Here is a 20,652-nt window from a genome sequence, read left to right as displayed (position 1 = left end):
TCCAACCCTGACCGCAAGCCTGTGAAACGGTGCCATTCTTTCAAGTATAATTCTTTTCGTGAGTGTGGTACACTGAGATCCCAGGATAACCGCCTGGGAATCTGGCAGCCAGTGGTCTCCGAGCTGCAGGGCCAGGCATCCTGCTTTCTCCTGCCCTTCTGCCCTGCTCACTTAGGTCCCATCTGTACTCCCAACCAGCGGAACTTAGCAAGCCCCACAGTGTGCGCCTAAAGGCCTTCCACTTTCTCTTGAGATCAAATTTCTCCATCATGACCCTGGGAAGAAAGCCACTGCCATCTGGCACACAGTGGGCCACCAGGCTGGAGGGCTCTTAGTCACTCAGGAGTTTCCAGGTCCTTCTAGGAGACACATCCAGAAATCCACTCACTGTGGCAAGTGGTGTGGAGCAGGAAAACATAGGATGTATAACAAGAGCTCCATTCCATTAGGTGAGCGGGTCTGACTCCTACACCCCGCCGGTAGTCCCCCAGCAGTGTTTATGTACTAAGTACATGCCTGGTGTGGCGACTGGCATGTAAACGTGGTGCACATACGTTCAACTGTTGCCAAGTGAGCTGAGCAACTCTGCAACAGAGGACAAGCAGACCATGTGAGGTTGGAGAGGTGGAATTCATTCCGCTGGATGGGGAAGCTAAGCATTCAGGAGGGGACACATGGCCTGGGCTGCAGAGAAGAAAGAACTGGACATGCACAGAGGACAGCCAGGAGTGAGTGGAGCCCAGCAAGCAGTGAGTGCAGAGGCCATGGAGCCTAGTGGCACAGAGGTGGGTCCAACTCATCCTGCAGTCTCCAGGGCACAGGCATCACCAGCAGTGGGAGGCACTCACTGTGGGCTCACCCAGCAAAAGATGAACAGCTGATGGCAAAGGAAGACACCCGAACAGGCAGAGGCAGTAATGGTGGGGAAGGGGAGCGGAGCGCCTAACCCCTCCCTGGACAGCCCGCCCTGTCCCTCTGCTTGACCAGGACATGCTGCACCTGCCCCTCTACAGCTTCGGCACCACATCCTCAGCCACATGAGGACACAGATCACAGTCCCTGAAGCACATTGGGCACCATGGGAGAACAGAGGGAGAAATGTGGGCAGGGAGCCTCTGAGTGTAGGCTAAGAAACTGAGTAGAGGAAAACTATTTTAAAATGTTCAAGAAAGGTGGAGGCCTGCGCTGTGGCATGGCAGGCTAAGCCTCCACCAGTGACGTCAGTATGTCATATAGGCACCCATTCGAGTCCCAGCTGTTCCACTTCTGATTCAGCTCCCTGCTGATTGCCTGGCAAAGCAGCAAAGGATGGCCCAAGTGCTTGGGTCCCTGCCACCCATGTGGGAGACCCAGAAGAAGCGGCTGGCTCCTGGCTTCAGTTTGGTTCAGTTCTGGCCGACGTGACCCTCTGGAGAGTGAACCAGCAGATGAAATATTTCTCTCTCACTCTCTCACTCTGCCTTTCAAATAAATAAAATAAAATAAATATTAAAAAAAAAAGAGTTCTAGGGGCCGGCCCTGTGGCGTAGTGGGTAAAGCTGTTGCCTGCAGTACAGGCATCCCATATGGCTACCAGTTCAAGTCCTGGCTGCTCCTCTGCCAATCTAGCTCCCTGCTAATGCACATGGGAAAGCAGGAGAGGATGGCCTACATGCTTCGGCCCCTGCACCACACAGGAAACCTGGATGGAGTTCCAGGTTCCTGGCTTCAACCTGGCCAAGCCCTGGCCATTACAGCCATTTGGGGAGTGAACCAGAAGATGGAAGATCTCTTTATCTGTCTTTCCCCTCTCTTTGTAACTCAGCCTTTAAATTAAATAAATGCAATTCTTTGTAAAATAGATGATAGATAGAGAGAGGACAGACAGACAGAGAGAGACAGACAGACAGATATACAGATCAATATGACCTGAATATCTATGATGTCTCCCAGACACCAGCAGACCAGGGCAGCATACCTCAGCTCTTGTCCCCACTCACAGCAGTGGTGACATGGCACTCACTCTTCAGACACTCTGGGGAATTACTCATTCTGGAATTACTGCATGAGGGGAAGACTAGATCCCAGTGAGTATCAGGAGCGCATTAAGCCTCCAGCAGTCAAATGGCTCAAGCTAAGTCAGGCAGCTGGTCACTAGCAGACAATCCAGCAACAGCAACATCCAGGAGAGGGAAAGCAAACCCTGAGGAATCAGAGGAGTGTAAGGGGCTGGGCTGTCCACCACACACACGTGCAGCAGGAACAGTGTATGAGAAGAGGTATGGAAACTGCTGCCTGGTCTATGACCCACCCAGGCACAAGGCCAGAATGTCAATCACGCTCCAGTTCTCACACACGCAACCCTGGGAGGCCAGCATGAGGACACTCAGACACTGAACACTCTGCTTATGTTGTAGGAAACTTGTGCCTTACGTGATGTGTGAAAGATACAGGGAGTGCCACACTCAGGGACCACCTGATGACAAACAACCAAAGCCTTTATGGCTAACACACAGCACACAGCAGCGGGCAGGCCAGTGAGCAGTCTCTGTGGCTGCAGTGTCATGGAAAGCTACACAGCTCAGGTACCAGATTCAAGACCAGGCCCTGCCTCGCAGGAGGCCCTTCCTGTTTGTTTCTGTGCTAACAGACAGAATGAGGAAAGCACCTTCTCAAAATCCCACAGAGGGTCGTGCTGCCAGAGGGAACAGGAGAAACAGAAGTCAACTGTGGGGTGCACGTCATTCATTCTCCCCCTGAGAAAAGTAGTGTCAGCATCTTAACACCGAGTAGCACTGGATGACGATGCAGGGACCACTCAGCTCTGCCTGTGGTTGCCGGCTTCTCCCTGCACCCGGCCTGAGCTCCAGCATCCGTGGGAAAAGACGCAGCCCAAGAAGCTCGGCCCAATCAAAATCTGCATGAATCTTCAATTATGCTGGCATGGAGTCAGCACTTCTTGTTGAAGAAAAATGACATCCAGGAGTGTGTGTGTGGGGGGGTGGCTACATATGTGCATGTGTCTGCATGTGTGCACACCCTCGCACACGTGGATGACAGGACATTTGTAGGAAAGCTTAAACAAACAGTAGAATTTCTGAATCTGGGACTATTTAAGCAAGAGTGAGAACTGACATCTTCATAAGTCTACAAAGGATGACTTGTTGCCACTGAATTATAAGTATAGGGTTAAATCACTAGACAAACCTGGTCCTGAAATGCGGTGCAGTGTAACAGCTCATCTCCCTGGAAGGAATGTGTACACACGGAGACAAAAGACTCCACTAAGAGACTATCGAAACTCAGAGTAGAGTGTGGTAAAGTGGCAGGAGAGAATACCAACAGGCTATTTGTATAAACAGACAAGTCATGCCTGAGAAAGAACTTCAGAGACCAATTCCGTTCACATAGCTACAAAGAAAAGAAAATAGCTTGGAATCAATTTAACCAAGGAAGTTCAATATCTGGAAATCAAAAAACATTAAAGAATGAAATAGAAGAGAACACCAAAACAAACAAATTGAGCAGCTTCTGCACTGCGAAAGAGACACTCAGCAAAGTGAAGAGGTAAACTAACAGTTGCAAAGCATGCAACTTTCAAGAAACTCATCACTAGCAAAACAAACCACCCACTCATAAATGGGCAAGGGACTTCAACAGGCTAAATATTTCAAGGAAGGAAATCTCAATGGCCAACAAAAACATGCAGAAATGCTCAGGATCACTAGCCATCAGGGAAATGCAAATTGATACTACAACAGCCTTAAGGATGTTGGGGGGGGGGAAGAGGCACCCTCATCCACTGCTGGTCAGATTATAAACTGGTATCGCCACTGTGGAAGACAGTATGGAGATAAGTCAGAAATTTGAATGCAGACGTACTGTATGAGCCAGCCATTCCACCCCTGGAAATATACCCAAAAGAAATGAAATCAGCATACAAAAAAAGTTATCCCTGACCCCATATTTACTACAGCTTACTTCACACTAGTAAAGATATGCAATCAGCCAACATGCCAATCCCCTGAACACTGAATAAAGACATTATGGGAATAGATACCATCCACGCATATGCATACTGCATAACCTGACAATTGTGCATCCTACTGCAATAAGCAAGGGCCTGTGAAATCCTCTTTCTCTACACAATGACGTCTTTTCCTTCAATATGTTCCCAGTAGTGGGTACATCCATACAGCTTTCCATTTTGACAGGACTAATTTCACATGGGAAACTGGATTGTTACACAGAATACAGACATCAGATCCATGAACCCAATTTTACCTTCAAACACTAGAACAGCAAAGGACATCTTAAGAAACTGGAAGGAGGAAAAAGATTCAAACACAAATCCACCCAACGGCATAGAAAATATCACAACAGACATTCAGTGAGACCAAACTACAGTGCTTGGAATCTCAGTCAACCTGACTAAACATTTATTCACAGGAAACAGGGGGAAAAAGGAGAACAGACTCAAGTGACTTGACAACAGAAACGACAGAGAGGACGTCACTACCAACCTTGTTAAAATAATAATCCAAAAACACTATGGAAAAACCACTGCACAAGGATTTGGTCAACCTAGATAGAGTGGATTGACTCACAGAAAGATGCAAACCACTAAAACTGAATACAGTGAAACAAGAAACTCTGAATACACTTCTAATTTTCAAAGAGACTGTAGTAGCAGGGAAACCAAAACAAACAAACAAAAATATATGAAAAAAGTCCGGGACCAGATGGCTCCACCGGTGAGAACTCATATGGAAAAGAGAATGAAAATCCGTGATGCACAACCCTTGCAACAAGGTGATGAAGAGGAAAAGCCTTCCATTTCATTCCATCAGACCAGCCTGATGCCAACATCCAACACAAGCACATCATAAGGAAAATGGCACACACATATCCATCATGGATGTGTCACATGCCTCAACAAAATACTACCAGACGCCATCCAGAAGCACACCCAAAGCTTAGCACACTGTGCGCAACTGACAGTTACTCCGGAAATGCAAGGGTGGCTACCCTACAAAATCAATCATTCCCGGAACAGAACACACATGGGGAAAGCCCACAAACTATCCCGATAGACACAGAAAACCTAGTTCACAAAAACTTCCATGACGTTTGCGATACGAAAACACAAATCATCACATCAGGAACGGAACGTACACCTCGGCCTGACGAGGCTCTTTCATGAAAAACCCACAGAGCGCTAACATCACAAACAACGCGAGGAACCCGAAACTGGCCTCCTAGACCAGGAAACAGACACGCACTTTCGCTCTCCTTCCTCCCATCAACAGTCTCTGACGTCTAGAGCAGGGCGGCTGGGCCCTCAAAAAGCAAACAGACAGGAACGCGGGGCCGTTCCGGGAGGAGACCGAGCCACCTCTGCTCCCGCACAGCTGCTCGCACCCTGGGGACCCATCCAGACCGTCCTCACAGCACGACCGCGACCCCACCCAAGCCTTCGGGACCCAAGAGCAACAGGCACACGGCCAGCCAAGACGCCCGGCGGGAAACCGCAACAGCCGCGCGTCACTCACCTCCAATGGCGGCCTGGTCTGCTGTTGGGACAGAGGTCAGCGAAGGCCGTGGCTTCCGGAAGGGGCCAAAGAGGAGAAATGCGCCTGGGAAACGGCGCGGAAGCCTCAGACACACAGCCTCTGCTGATCCCGGCCTGACCCTGGAGCCGCTAGGTCTCCCTCAGGCTTGGCCAGCAGCGTCGAAAATGGCTCCTCTCCACCCGGCTTGTGCAGGCTCTGGGGCAAGAGCAGACACTCAGCGCTGACACTGAGTGGAGAACCCGAACCAGTCAGCACAGGGCGTCCGGGTGCACTTCCGGGGCACAGCGCCAGGCGCAGGCGCACTCTCCACGGGCCGTCACCATGGCACCAGAGGACGCACCTGCACACTGCTGCATCCAGCCTCTGAAGCCCCAGGGCCGCTTCCAGTCCCGCCTCTCCAGGCTGTGACCAGGGACGCAGACGCTGATGGCCCAGGTTCTCTGGACCCCACCTCCCTGCCTCGTGGGAGTCCTCAGTGGAGCTCCTGCCTCCTGCCTCCTGCCTCCTGCCTGGCCCAGCGCTGGCCGTTCGTTGCAGCCACTTGGGGAGAGAAGCAGTGCAGGGGGCATCGCCAGCACCTACTCTCTGATCGTCCATCTGGGGGTTCACCTCTGAGGTGGCTACAAAAGCCGGGACTGGGACAGAAGCCAGGGACTGAAGCAGAAGCCAGGGACTTTAGCTGGCGCTCCATTCTGGGTTCAGGGGCCTCAGTCCTTGGGCCGTCTCCCTCTGCTTTCCCAGGCGTGTTAGCAGATAGCTGGATCCCATGCCGAACGGCTTCGGAGAGTGTCGGCACTGTGAGGTAGCAGGTAAAGCCACTGCCCAGAGTGCCAGCATCCCTTATGGGCGCCGGTTCGAGTACGGCTGCTCCACTTCCAATGCAGCTCTCTGATGTGGTCTGCGAAGGCAGCGGAAGATGCCCCAAATCCTTGTGCCTCTGCACCCAGGAGGAGATCCCGACGAGGCTCCTGGCTCCTGGCATCAGACACTTCCCAGCTCCGCCCATGGAGCCAACTGGGTAATGGACCAGCAGATGGAAGACTTCTCTCACTCTCTCTCGCTCTCTTGCTCTCCTTTGCTCTCTCTCCCTCGCTCTCACTCTTTTCCACCCTCCCTCCCTCCCTATCTCCCTCCCTCCCTCCCTCTCATCTCCTCTGTTTAACTCTCAATGTCAAATAAATAAATAAATAAGATCTTCAAGAAAAGTAAAGAAATGTAAAAAGGGAGATATAGCTATAAGTAAAATACCACATCAAAGGCCAACTATTAGAGTTTTTTGTTTTTGTTTTTAGAATTTGGTATTACATGCATTACCCACACTATTAACCCAGAATTTGAAAAAGAGTTTAGCTCGGTCTTAGCAAAGATTTTCGTACCCAGTCATTCTCTTCTTCCTTACAAACATTCTGTGTGGCATTATCTCTGACTTGCACATGACGAAATCTTTAGAATTTATGTATTCAGACACTTCGTACCCACTCCCACAAGGACTTGAAACACCTGTGATCTACAGAGTTCTCCCCCCGGAACACAGCTCTGCTTCCCAGTCCCCGCCCTCCACAGTCTAGCCCTGCCTTTAAAGTATGGATCATGTTGGAAATAGGCCAAATCCTGTCTTCCACAAAGCAAGATTAATACCGAAAAGTAGTGTTTGAGGTCCCCTGGCTCTTTTTGAAATTTTTTGACATGCAGAGTGTACAGAGAGAGAGAGAGAAATACAGAGAAAGGTCTCCCTTTCTGTTGGGTCACCGTGCCGATCCGAAGCCAGGAGCCAGGTGCTTCTCCTGGTCTCCCATGTGGGTGCAGGGCCCAAGGACTTCGGCCACCTCCCACTGCCTTCCTGGGCCAAAACAGAGAGCTGGACTGGAAGAGTAGCAACCGGGACAGAATCAGGAGCCCCAACTGGGACTAGAACCCAGGGTTCCAGCATCACAGGCTAGAATAAGCCAAGTGACTTGCGACACTGGCCGCAGTTAGTTACTACCTTTCTAAAATACAGGTAAATGCACTGTAGGGGATCATTACTGAAGGTATAGTGAAGTAAAATGTTTTTAAGTTAGTAAACCTCTATCCTATCAAAAATAACTTCCTAATTCATTTGTCATCAATTTAACACATGCAAATTAACTTTATTTCAAATAAACACTGACAAAATTAAATCTTCTTTGTTGCATTTTCTCTTATATTAAATTAAAATAACTTACTTTTCACTTTTTGTGAAAATCTGGCGCCCTGACTGAGACTAGCACCCAGGGTGCCGGTGCCGCAGGCCGAAGATTAGCCTAGTGAGCCATGGTGTTAGCCGGTCCCCTGGCTTTTAATGGGAGCTTAATTCACTATCTCCTCTGTTCAATTTTCTGTCATTTCCTCCTGAATTTCCTGTTTTGACTCAAGGGTGCTACCATCTTCTTAGTCTTGGAAGTCTCTGCACACTCTATGTGCCTGCTGTGTCCTGTGTGCATGTGAGTTGATCTCACCTTGGCCCCTCCTGCCTGGCATGTCCTCTGTCCATGTGTGAGCTGAGCTCACCTGGGCCCCACCTGCCTGGCGTGTCCTATGTCCATATGAGCTGATCTCACCTGGGCCAGTTCTTCCCCTTTCCACTCTCATGGCCCTGGTGCAGATCTCAGGTCCCTCCTGCTCTGCAAGCTGCAGCACCCTCTCAATGTCATGCCTCATCCCCTGGCTTGGCACTTCCCAGCCTACTCATCACAGGGTAGGGAGAGTTTGTGCCTTCTCCTTAACTCGGGACCTGTGGGACTGGCCTTGTGTACCCTGAGAAGTCTGGGCTTTATCTCAAAGACACTCATGGTTTGCTTCAAGCCATGTTTTTAGCCTGGTTTCATACTTTCCCCATCTACATAATATGTATTTGGTTTACTGGGCATTTTTGCTTCTCGGAGCCCGTCATGTAGTTTGGTGCTGTTCCTGCTGGAGCAGAAACTCTGTGCTACTCCTTTCCCCAGCTCCCCTGCTGTTAAGAAGTCAGCAGATTCTTCCTCCTCTCCTTTTGATTACCTGGCTGAGTTCTCAATGAGATCAGTTCATTAGGCTCCTAGCGTCCCTTAGCTAGCTGATCTCTCCCTGGGTTGTGCACGCCCGGGGACAGGGAACCTGCTGTCTTTCTTTCCCTGTAAGCCAGCCAGTCTGTGTGGGGCTGAACAACTTGACATTGTCTTTTCTGAAGGTTTAATAACCCAGGCAGAGTGAGAGCCAGGAGTTAGAGGACTGCTGTTTCTCTTCAAGAGATGGAATCTCGCTGAGTGGTGTCAGGGAGGGTCTTCCTCACAGGATGATGGCTGCTTAGGCAGTGTCTGCGTGCTGGGGGGAGTGGAGTGAAATCTGGGCACGTGGTGGGAGAAGTGGCAGACCCCTGACCTGGGGTGAGTCTCTGATCTGTGGAGAAGGGATGTCAGTGACTGTGTGTGTCCCGGGTTTGCACTGTCTTGGATACCTGTTGCTGCTGCCGCAGTCATCTCAGGTCTAGGAATGCCCGACATTCAAACAAAGGCACCTCGCAGCTTCTGTCCGCCTCTGACCTTTTATGAGGCTGGGTTCTGTACCCGGATGGAGGGTGGTAGCAGACCCCGAGTTTTCTTTGTAAAAGCTTTTTGAAAATTCAAGTTGAAGCATTTAAAAAATTTGTTTATTTATGTAAGAGGCTGAGTGACAGAAAAAAAGAGAGAGAAATCTTCCATCCAGTGGTTCACTCCACAAATGCCTACAACAGCCAGGGCTGGGCCAGGCCAAAGTTAGGAGCCCAGAGTTCCTTGCAGGTCTCCACGTGGGTGGCAGGTACAGAAGCACTTGAGCCATCACCTGCTCCTCCCGTGGTGCACGTGAGCAGGAAACCAGATCTGCAGCATGGAGCAACCGAGACTTGATCCAGACTCTCCAGTGTGGGATGTGGGTGTCCCAAGCTGCAGCCTAACCTGCTGCACCACAATGCCTGCCTCAGTTGGAAGCATTTTAATGATAAATTTTAGCTTACAAATTATGTATGTTCCTTTTAGAAATCTGAAAAAATATAAGTGGATAGGAAAAAAATATTTCCTCATCCTGCATTCTAACTGTGCATAGACAGGCACACTTAACATTTTATGTGCTTATTTAATATTGTTTATTCTTTTACAAAATTGGATTGATTTTTGAATTGAATTTATTGGCCGGTGCCGCAGCTCACTTGGCTAAGCTGCCTAAAGCGCCGGCACCCCAGGTTCTAGTCCTGTTTGGGGTGCCGGATTCTGTCCCGGTTGCTCCTCTTCCAGTCCAGCTCTCTGCTGTGGCCCAGGAGGGCAATGGAGGATGGCCCAAGTGCTTGGGCCCTGCACCCACCTGGGAGACCAGGAGGAAGCACCTGGCTCCTGGCTTCGGATCAGCACAGCTCTGGCCATAGCAGCCATTTGGGGGCTGAACCAATGGAAGGAAGACCTTTCTCTCTGTCTCTCCCTCTCTCACTGTCTAATTCTGCCTGTCAAAAATAAATAAATGAATAAATTTACAAAATTAAATTTGTTTTATATATCTGTATTCTCATTTTAAGTACCTTAAGCCTTTTCCATATTATGAAAGTTTTTTTTTTATAAATATCACTTTTATTATTTTTTTAAAGGTTATTTATTTGAGAGGCAGCAGCTAAGCCATTAGCTGGGACACCCACATCCCCCATCAGAATGCCTGGTTCAAGTCCTGGACACTGTGATTCCAACCCTTCTTCCTACTAATGCACACCCTGGGAGGCAGCAGATGGTGGCACATGTACTTGGGTTCCTGTCACTCACATGCGAGACCTGGATTCAGTTCTAGGCTCCTGGCTTTGGCCTGGCCCAGCCCTAGCTGTTGTGGGTATTTGGGGAATGAACCAGAATATGGAGGATTCCTCCCTCTCTCCCTTTTTCTCTCTCTCCCTCTCCCTCCCTCCCTCTCCCTCCCTCTCCCTCCCTCCCTCACCCTTCCTATCTCCCTCCCTCCCTTGAAATAAAACGAAAAAAGTTTTTAAATTACATAAAAAAGAGTACAAATAGCCATCCATCAACTCTTTATCTACAGTCACTATTTTGAAACAATTCAACATTCACTTTACTTCACATTCACTGCCTTTTTGTCTCCTGAATTATATCAAATAAATGCAGACATGATGCTCTTTTACCCATAACTACACCTGCATATATTTCCTAAGAACAAAAACATTCTGATATAATTTCACTTTCATAATCACATTCAGTATAATTGTGATTATACAGCAACATCAGGTCGTGTACAGCATACATTAAATTTCTCCAATCATTCCAAAAATATCTTTAACCTTTTATTTTAATCCAGAGTACAAGGAATCTTCAGGAAGTTCATGGAAAATGAATTTTATGAAAAAAATCTATCATGCATTTCCCATTTTTTTGCACCAAAATAAGTTTATTTTCATTATCTTTTTCGAAGAACTTACAAGATAAAGGACAGCGTGGGCCGGTGCTGTGGCAATGCATTTAAAGTCCTGGCCTTAAGTGTCAACATCCCATATGGGTGCCAGTTGAAGTACCAGCTGCTCCTCTTCCAATCCAGCTCTCTGCTATGGCCTGGGATAGCAGTGGAGGATGGCCCAAGTCCTTGGGCCCCTGTACCTCCCTGGGAGACCAGGAAGAAGCTCCTGGCTTCGGATCAGCGCATCTCCAGCCATTGCAGCATTCTGGGGAGTGAACTAGGAGATGGACAATCTCTCTCTCTCTGTCTCTACCTCTCTCTGTAACTCTGGCTTTCAAATAAATAAAATAAATCTTTTAAAATAAAGGACAGTGCATAGCACTGGATTATTCTCTCTCTTGTATCTTTAAGCAAGAACAGTCTTTCCAACTGTTTCTACCAAACGGGGATTGAAATACCAGTATCTACCATAGAGAGTTGGTGGGAGAGGGCATCTAAGGACGCCCAGCACCATGGACTCCCCCGTGCCCCTGCGGCATCCAGCAGCCTGTTCTCTGCTGCAAACAGCAACACCTCATTCCAGAAGCCTGTGAGCCATGTGAGTCCTTGCCAAGGAGCAAACGGGGCCCACATGTGCTCCCCAGTTAAATGCATCTGAGAGGGGCAGACTGAGAGCCACTGCAGTGTCAGTTCCTGCTTGCAGGAGGCCATAGATGAGCCTCTGCCCCATAGCCTGAAGCTAGATGAAGGCTTCACGTTGGCCTCCTGACTGCACAGGTGGAACCGCAAGTGATAATTCACAGCCTGGACCAAAATCCCCAAGGGCCTTGGCTGTCCACCTTGCTCTCCCATGACACTGGCCTGTTCTGCCTTTTTCTCTGCAAACAATCAGCATTGCACTTCTGTTAACCATGGTCAGCAAGGAGGGCATCACACACACACACACATGTCCTGTCCCACGTATGTGTGTGGCTCCCTCATGGCATTTACAAACCACAGGGTATCAAGCATGCTACTTCTGACTCACTTTTATTTCAAAAGACAGAGGAAAGTGTTCCCATATGTGAGCCACAAACTGCCACTTCGTTCTAAACTTAGGATGGCAGAGGGAATGCCTGAGCCTTTCCCATGAGAGACGCCAAGGCTACGACACCACCAAGCAGGTCAGCATCGAGCATTGAAGGTGCCACCCCTGGAAATATACCCAAGGGAAATGAAATCAGTATACCAAAAAAGAGTGATCTCTGCCTGCATATTTACTACAGCTCACAGCTCACTTCACACTAGCAAGGATATGCAATCAGCCAACATGCCCATCACCTGAAGACTGAATAAAGACATTATGGGCTATGGGCACCGTGACATGCATATACGGACTGCATAGCCTGACTACTGTGCATCCTACTGCAGTAAGCATAGCCTTGTGAAACCCTCTCTGTCTACACAATGACTTCTTTTCCTTCAATATGTTCCCAGTAGTGGGTACATCCATACAGTTTTCCATGTTGACAGGACTAATTTCATAAGGGAAACTGAATTGCAATACAGGTATATATTACAGAATAGAGGCAGCGGATCCATAAACCCAATTTTACCTTCAAACACTAGAACAGCAAAGGACATCTTAAGAAACTGGAAGGAGGAAAAAGATTCAAACACAAATCCACCCAACGACATAGAAAATATCACAACAGACATTCAGTGAGACCAAACTACAGTGCTTGAAAACTCAGTCAACCTGACAAAACATTTATCCACAGGAAACAGGGGGGAAAAGGAGAACAGACTTAAGTGACTTGACAACAGAAACGACAGAGAGGACATCACTACCAACCTTCCAAAATAATGATCCAAAAACACTGTGGAAAAACCACTGCACAAGGATTTGTTCAACCTAGATAGGGTGGGTAGACTTGCAGAAAGATGCAAACCACTAAAACTGAATACAGTGAAACAAGAAACTCTGAATACACTTATAATTTGCAAGGAGACTGTAGTAGCAGGGAAAGCGAAACAAACAAACCAAACAGACATGAAAAAACAAAGTCCAGGACCAGATTGCTCCACCAGTGTGAACACCCACGGAAAAGATCATTAAAATCCGTGATTCCAAACCAGGAGATGAAGAGGAAAAGCCTTCCATTTCATTCCATCAGACCAGCCTTATCCCAACATCCAACACAAGCACATCATAAGGAAAATGGCACACACATAATCCATCATGGATGTGTCACATGCCTCAACAAAATATTACCAGACGCCATCCAGAAGCACACCCAAAGCTTAGCACACTGTGCGCAACTGACAGTTACTCCGGAAATGCAAGGGTGGCTACCCTACAAAATCAATCTATCCCAGAACAGAATACACATGGGGAAAGCCCACAAACTATCCCGATAGACACAGAAAACCTAGTTCACAAAAACTTCCATGACCTTTGCGATACGAAAACACAAATCATCACATCAGGAACGGAACGTACACCTCGGCCTGACGAGGCTCTTTCATGAAAAAACCCACAGAGCGCGAACATCACAAACAACGCGAGGAACCCGAAACTGGCCTCCTAGACCAGGAAACAGACACGCACTTTCGCTCTCCTTCCTCCCATCAACAGTCTCTGACGTCTAGAGCAGGGCGGCTGAGCCCTCAAAAAGCAAACAGACAGGAACGCGGGGCCGTTCCGGGAGGAGACCGAGCCACCTCTGCTCTCGCACAGCTGCTCGCACCCTGGGGACCCTTCCAGACCGTCCACACAGCACGACCGCAACTCCACCCGTGCCTTCGGGATCCAAGAGCAACAGGCACGCGTGCGGCCAGCCAAGACGCCCAGCGGGTAACCGCAACAGCCGCGCGTCACTCACCTCCAAGGGGGTCCGGTCTGCTGCCGGGTCAGATGTCCGCGAAGGCCGTTGCTTCCAGAAGGGGCCAAAGAAGAGCAACGCGCCTGGGAAATGGCACGGGAGCCTCGGACGCGCAGCCTCTCCTGATCCGGCCTGACCCTGGGGACGCTGGCTCTCCCTCAGGCTCGGCCAGCAGCGTCGAGGACGGCTCCTCTCCTCACGGCTTGCGCAGGCTATCCGGCAGGAGCGAACGTGGTGCTGACTCCCAGCAGCGCACCACCTGGCAGCAGGTGCCAGGCGTGCAGGTGCACTTCCGGGTCACAGTGCCAGGCGCAGGCGCACTTCCCACCGGTCGTCACCATGACAACCCTGAACGCACCTGCACACTGTTGCATCCAGCACCGGAAGCCCTTAGGCGGCTTCCAGTCCCGCCTCTCCAGGCTGTGACAAGGGAAGCAGATGCTGATGGCCCAGGTTCTCTGGACCCCACCTCCCTGTCTCGTGGAAGTCCTCAATGGAGCTCCTGCCTTCTGCCTCCTGCCTCCTGGCTTCTGCCTGGCCCAGCGCTGCTTGATCGTTGCAGCTGCTTGGAGAGAGAAGCATTGCATGGGACATCACCAGCACTTTCTCTCTCCCTCTCTGAGTGATCGTGCATCTAGGGGTCCATCCCCGAGGTGGCTACAAAGGCCGGGACTGGGACAGAACCAGGGGCTGAAGCAGAAGCCAGGGACTTTAGGCCGGCGCCATGGCTCAATAGGCAAATCCTCAACCTAGTGACGCCGGTACACCGGGTTCTACTCCCGTCACGGCGCTGGATTCTTTCCCGGTTGCCCCTCTTCCAGGCCAGCTCTCTGCTGTGGCCCAGGCAGGCAGTGGAGGATGGCCCAAGTACTTGGGTCCTGCACCCCATGGTAGACCAGGAGAAGCACCTGGCTCCTGGTTTTGGATCAGCGCGGTGCACCGGCCGCAGCGCACCAACCCTGGTGGCAACTGGAGGGTGAACCAACGGCAAAAGGTCCGGCAAAAGGAAGACCTTTTTCTCTGTCTCTCTCTCTCACTATCCAATCTGCCTGTCAATAAATGAATAAATAAATAAATGAAGCCAGGGACTTTAGCCCGCGTTCCATTCTGAGTTCAGGGGCCTAAGTCCTTGGGGCGTCTCCCACACCCATGGCTTTCCCAGCTGTGTTAGCAGACAGCTGGATCCCATGGCAAATGACTTCCGGGGGGAGGGTCAGCACTGTGAGGTAGCAGGTAAAGCCACCACCTGCAGTGCTTGCATCCCATAAGGGCGCTGGTTCGAGTACAGCTGCTCCACTCACTTCCAGTGCAGCTCTCTGCTGTGGTCGGGGAAGGCAGCAGAAGATGCCCCAAGTTGTTGTGCCTCTGCACCCATGAGCAGATCTCAATGAGGATCCTGGCTCCAGGCTTCAGATACTCTCAGCTCCGCCCAATGCAGCCAACTGGGTAATGGACCAGCAGATGGAAGACTTCCCTTCTCTCTCTCGCTCTCGCTCTCGCTCTTTCTCTCTGCCTCCCCCCCATCTCTCTCCCTCCCTCTCATCTGCTCTGTGTGTAACTCTCAATGTGAAATAAATAAATAAATAAATAAGATCTTCAAGAAAAGTAAAGCAATTTAAAAAGGAAGACATAGCTATAAATAAAATAAATACCACATCAAGGACAACTACTAGAGTTTTTTTTTTTTGTTTTTTTTTGTTTTTTGTTTTTTTTTTTTTTTTTTTTAGAATTTGGTATTATATGCATTACCTACTCTATTAACCCAGAATTTGAAAAAGAGTTTAACTCGGTCTTAGAAAAGATTTTGTTACCCAGTCATTCTCTTCTTCATTACAAACATTCTGTGTGGCATTATCTATGACTTGTGGAAATCATTGGAATTTACATATTCAGACACATACTTACCCACTCGAAGAAGGACATGAAACACCTGTGATCTACAGAGTTCTCCCCCCGGAACACAGCTCTGCTTCCCAGTCCCCGCCCTCCACAGTCTAGCCCTGCCTTTAAAGTATGGATCATGTTGGAAATAGGCCAAATCGTGTCTTCTGCAAAGCAAGAGAGAATATAGACAGGTAGCATCTGAGGTCACTGTGGACATTTTCTACATGCTCATTATCATGTTGGTACTTTCTCCTCTCATTGCTCAATGTTAGATACAAATTGGGAAGGAGGAATTCCAACTATCCCTATTTGCAGATGACATAATTCCATATATAGGAGGTCCAAAAGACTCCACTAAGAGACTATCGAAACTCAGAGCAGAGTGTGGTAAAGTGGCAGGAGAGAACATCAGCAGCCTATTTGTATACACAGACAATGGCATGGCTGAGAAAGGACTTCAAAGACCAATCCCGTTCACATAGCTACAAAGAAAAGAAAATAGCTTGGAATCAACATAACCAAGGATGTTCAACAGCTGAGAATCACAAAGGATTAAAGAATGAAATAGAACAGGACATAAAAAAAAATAAAACCACCACAACAAAAATTCAGCAGCTTCTGCACTGTCAAAAAAACACTCAGCAAAGTGAAGAGGCAAACTAACAGTTGCAAAGCATGCAACTGATAAAGAATCAACTGCCAGAAACTTTCAAGAAACTCAACACCAGAAAAACAAACCACCCACTCAAGAAATGGGCAAGGGACTTCAGCAGGCAAAATATTTCAAGAAAGGAAATCTAAATGGTCAGCAAACACATGCAGAAATGCTCAGGATCACTAGCCATCAGGGAAATGCAAATTGATACTACAACAGCCTTGAGGATGTGGGGGAAAAGGCACCCTCATCCACTGCTGGTCAGATTGTAAACTGGTCTCGCCACTGTGGAAGACCCTATGGAGATAAGTCAGAAATCTGAATATAGACGTACCATATGAGCCAGCCATTCCACCCCTGGGAATATACCCAAGGGAAATGAAATTCGCATATGAAAAAGAGTAATCTGTGCCTGCATATTTACTACAGCTCACTTCACAGTTGCAAAGGTATGCAATCAGCCAACTTGCCGATCCCCTGAAGACTGAATATAGACCTTATGGGCTATGGACACCATGACATGCATATACAGACTGTAATGCCTGGTTTCTGTGCATCCTATTGCAGTAATCATAGGGCTTTGAAATCCTCTCTGTCTGGCCAGCACCGCCATAGCTCAATAGGCTAATCCTCCACCTGAGGCGCCGGCACTCCGGGTTCTAGTCCTGGTCGGGGCGCTGGATTCTGTCCCAGTTGCTCCTCTTCCAGTCCAGCTCTCAGCTGTGGCCCGGGAAGGCAGTGGAGGATGGCTCAAGTGCTTGGGCCCTACACCCGCATGGGAGAATGGGAGAAGCACCAGGCTCTTGGCTTTGGATCAGTGCGGTACTCCGGCCATAGCGGCCATTGGTGGGTAAACCAACGGAAAAGGAAGACCTTTCTCTCTGTCTCTCTCTCTCACTGTCCACTCTGCCTGTCAAATAACAAAAATTAAAGAATTCCTCTCTGTCTACACAATGACTTCTTTTCCTTCAATATGTTCCTAGTAGTGGGTACATCCATACAGTTTTCCATGTTGACAGGACTATTTTCACATGAGAAACTGGATTGTTACACAGAATACAGACATCGGATCCATGAACCCAATTTTACCTTAAAACAGTAGAACAGCAAAGTACATCTTAAGAAACTGGAAGGAGGAAAATTTTCAAATGAAATCCACCCAACGGCATAGAAAATATCACAACAGACATTCAGTGAGACCAAGCTACAGTGCTTGGAATCTCAGTCAACCTGACAAAATGTTTATCCACAGGAAGCAGGGGGAAAAAGGAGAAGAGTCTCAAGCGACATGACAACAGAAATGACAGAGAGGGCATCGCTACCAACCTTCCAAAATAATGATCCAAAAACACTGTGGATAAACCATGGCACAAGGATTTGGTCAACCTAGATAGAGTGGATTGACTTGCAGAAAGATGTAAACCACGAAAACCGAATACAGTGAAACAAGAAACTCTGAATACACTTATAATTTGCAAAGAGACTGTAGTAGCAGGGAAAACGAAACAAACAAACCAAGAAGACATGAAGAAAGTCCAGGACCAGATGGCTCCACCGGTGAGAACTCCCATGGAAAAGGTAATTAAAATCCGTGATTTCCAAACCCTTCCATCAATAAGGAGATAAAGAGGAAAGGCCGGAGGCTAGGATTAGCCAAGTGAGCTGCAGCACTGGCTGCAGTTAGTTACCTACTAAAATACATGTAAATACATTGTAGGGGATCATTACTGAAGGTATAGTAATGTAAAATGTTTTTAAGTTAAGAAACCTCTATCCTGTCAAAAATAAGTTCCTAATTCATTTGTCATCAATTAAAACATGATGAATTAAGTTTATTTCAAATAAACATTGACAAAATTAAATCTTCTTTGTTGCATTTATCTCTTATATTGAATTAACGTAACTTGCTTTTCACTTTTTACGAAAATACGGTGCCCCGACTGGGACTAGAACCCAGGGTGCCAGCGCTGCAGGTGGAGGATTAGCCTAGTGAGCCATGGCGCCGGCCGGTCCCCTGGATTTTTTTTTAAATTTTTGACAGACAGATTGGACAGTCAGTGAGAGAGAGAGAGAGAGAGAGAGAGAGAGAGAAAGGTCTTCCTTTTCCGTTGGTACACCCTCCAATGGCCGCCCCTGCTGGCACGCTGTGGCCGGTGCATCGTGCTTATCTGAAACAAGGAGCCAGGTGCTTCTCCTGGTCTCCCATGGGGTACAGGGCCCAAGGACTTGGGCCATCCTCCCCTGCACTCCCGGGCCATAGCAGAGGGCTGGCCTGGAAGAGGGGCAACCGGGACAGAATCCGCTGGTGGATTCTGTCACCACTGGCAGCCTTGCCATGTACAGCAAAAGCACCAGGAATTATTCCCTTTGTATATTCTGGAAGCAGATGGTTTGTTTCCATTAATTTAATTCCACATATAGATGTATGGCAGCTTGGGAGGAAACTAAAGAAAGAATGATGGCTTTAATTTTTCACTGGCAACTGTGTTGCTCTGAGATGGCTACACCGGGCAGTGTGTTACATGATTATTGTGCTTCTGCCTCCTAAGGGTGACTACACCAAAGCTGAGAATCAGGAGACTATGGTCCTCCCGCTGGTTCCCCGCCCACCTGCTATGTGACCTTAGTCAGTCACCTCTTCTGCCTTTACTTCCCCTGTCCATAAAAAGGAGGAGAGTAACACAGGCCCCAGCCATCCTAGGCCTAACTAGAGACAAGGGCCTTTGGCCCTTTGGAAGTTAGACAATCTATGGATAATCTTTGTCTCTCTGTCTTTCTGCCTTTCAGGCAAACGAAAGTAAATTTCTGGCCGGCGCCGCAGCTCAATAGGCCAATCCTCCACCTGCAGTGCCGGCACACCGGGTTGTAGTCCCGGTTGGGGCGCTGGATTCTGTCCCAGTTGCTCCTCTTCCAGTCCAGCTCTCTGCTGTGGCCTGGGAGTGCAGTGGAGGATGGCCCAAGTGCTTTGGCCCTGCACCCGCATGGGAGACCAGGAGAAGCACCTGGCTCCTGGCTTTGGGTCAGCGCAGTGCACCAGCTGCAGTGCGCCAGCTGCAGCGGGCATTGGAGAGTGAACCAACGGAAAAGGAAGACCTTTCTCTCTCTCTCTCTCTCTCTCTCTCTCTCTCACTGTCCACTCTGCATGTCAAAAAAAAAAGTAAATTTCTTTTTTAAAAAGATTTATTTTATTTGAAAAGCAGAATTACAGAGAGAAAGACACAGAGAGAGCACTCTTCCATCTGCTGGTTCACTCCCCAAATTGGCTCCAACAGTCAGAGTCAGACCAGGCCAGAGCCAGAAGCCAAAAGCCAGGAGCTTCCTCCAAGTCTCCTACAGGGATCCAAGCACTTGGACCACCTTCCATTGCTTTCCCAGGCATACTAGCAGGGAGCTAGATCAGAAGTGGAGCAGCTGGGACACAAACCGGCACCTACATGGGTTATCAGTGCCACAGGTGGTGGCTCAACCAGCTACACCACAGTGCCAGCCTGAAAATAAATGTCTTTAAAGATTTTTAAGACCGACCAGGTGTGGGCAAGACCCAGCGGAAAATTAAACTCAAGGCAGGGAAGAAAAGGTGACTGGGCTGCATGTCTGCCAATTGCCACCTGCCAGTTGCCATGCATGTCACCCACACCCTGCATCACCAGCAGTAAACACCCAGTGGGGTTGCCCAGTACACAGACGAGAGACAAGAGTGTTTGCTCCCGGGGTTGCACCGGGACTTGCTGGGAAGAAAGCTGGGGAACTTTCTGGGGTGATGGAAATGTTCTATATTATAGAGAGGCTATATTATATAGCCCTTGATGAGGGCTTAGATTACACAATGACTTGGGCTAGCATCAGTTGAAACTCATTGGATGAAACATGCTAGAGCTGCACATTTCAGCACATGTGCATTTTATCAAAAACATTGAGCTCAGAAGCAGTCACAGGTGCTTCTGAAATCTGGAACTTTAGACAAGATATTGGGCGCGGGGTTGGGGGGTGTAGGTAGGAGGCCAGAGAGATGTGTTACAAAGCAAATGCAGCAAAATGCTAAGTATGGAAGCTACACAGCAGGCACACAATTGTTTAGATAGGATTCCTGCAAGTCTGCAATGAATACTGTCCTGATAGAAGGCAGGAAAGAAAGGGATGGCTGACACGGGACTGAGTTCCAGAAAAGTTCAAAGGCACAGCAACAGCAAAGGAAACAGCAGCCCAGAAAGGTGGAAAAGCTACACCTTGGGCTTGGCACTGTGGTGCCGAGGGATAAGCAGCCTCCTGCAATGCCGGC

General features: G+C 48.7%; 1 pseudogene; it reads right to left on the bottom strand.

Annotated features, from left to right (window-relative positions):
- ORYCUNV1R-PS1575 (vomeronasal 1 receptor oryCunV1R-ps1575 pseudogene) overlaps positions 1-20,652 on the bottom strand; it is a 1,374,299-nt pseudogene that overhangs the window by 174,455 nt on the left and 1,179,192 nt on the right.

This window comes from Oryctolagus cuniculus, chromosome 19, assembly GCF_964237555.1.
Source record: "Oryctolagus cuniculus chromosome 19, mOryCun1.1, whole genome shotgun sequence".
Classification (NCBI taxonomy): Eukaryota; Metazoa; Chordata; class Mammalia; order Lagomorpha; family Leporidae; genus Oryctolagus; species Oryctolagus cuniculus.
The sequence above is the reverse complement of the archived record's forward strand: the minus strand, read 5'-3'. Positions and strand labels throughout refer to the sequence as shown.